This window comes from Bison bison, unplaced genomic scaffold (assembly GCF_000754665.1).
Source record: "Bison bison bison isolate TAMUID 2011002044 unplaced genomic scaffold, Bison_UMD1.0 scf7180017863424, whole genome shotgun sequence".
NCBI lineage: Eukaryota > Metazoa > Chordata > Mammalia > Artiodactyla > Bovidae > Bison > Bison bison.
This window is the reverse complement of record NW_011493996.1, coordinates 4,226-5,040: the sequence shown is the minus strand read 5'-3', so window position 1 is coordinate 5,040 and position 815 is coordinate 4,226. Positions and strand designations below refer to the sequence as shown.

The window sequence follows — 815 nt, the reverse complement described above, 5'->3', positions numbered from 1 at the left end:
CAGAGAAATACCCAGCAGGGAAAGGAACAGGATAAATGCCCACCAAACCAAACAAAAGAGGAAGAGATACGGAATCTACCTGATAAAGAATTCCGAATGTTGATAGTGAAAATGATCCAAAACCTTGAAAACAAATTGTAGTTACAGATAGCCTGGAAACAAGGATTGAGAAGATGCAAGAAAGGTTTAACAAGGACCTAGAAGAAATTTTTAAAAAGTCAATATATAATGAATAATGCAATAAATGAGATAAAAAACACTCTGGAAGGAACCAACAATAGAATAATGGAGGCAGAGGATAGGATAAGTGAGGAAGAAGATAGAATGGTAGAAATAAATGAAACAGAGAGGAAAAAAGAAATAAAAGCAATGAGGAAAAACGGAGAGACCTCCAGGACAATGTTAAATGGCCTAACATTCGAATTATATGAGTCCCAGAAGACAAAAAGAAAGACCACGAGAAAATACTTGAGGAGATAATAGTTGAAAACTTCCCAAAAATGGGGAAAGAAATAACCCCAAAGTCCAAGAAACCCAGAAAGTCCCAAACAGGATAAACCAAAGGTGAAACACTCCAATACCCATATTAATAAAATTAAGTAAAATCAAACAAAGAGAACAAATATTAAAAACAGCAAGGGGAAAACAACAAATAACACACAAGGGGATTCCCATAAAGATAAGAGCTGATCATTCAATAGAAACTCTTCAGGCCAGAAGGGAATGGCAGGACATATTTAAAGTGATGAAAGAAAATAATCTACAGCCCAGATTATTGTACCCACCAAGGATCTCATTCAAATATGTAGGAGAAA

General features: G+C 35.2%; 1 pseudogene; it reads left to right on the top strand.

Moving 5' to 3' along the window:
- Positions 1-348, top strand: part of LOC104983830 — a 4,490-nt pseudogene extending 4,142 nt beyond the window's left edge.
- The last annotated feature ends 467 nt before the right edge of the window (positions 349-815 follow it).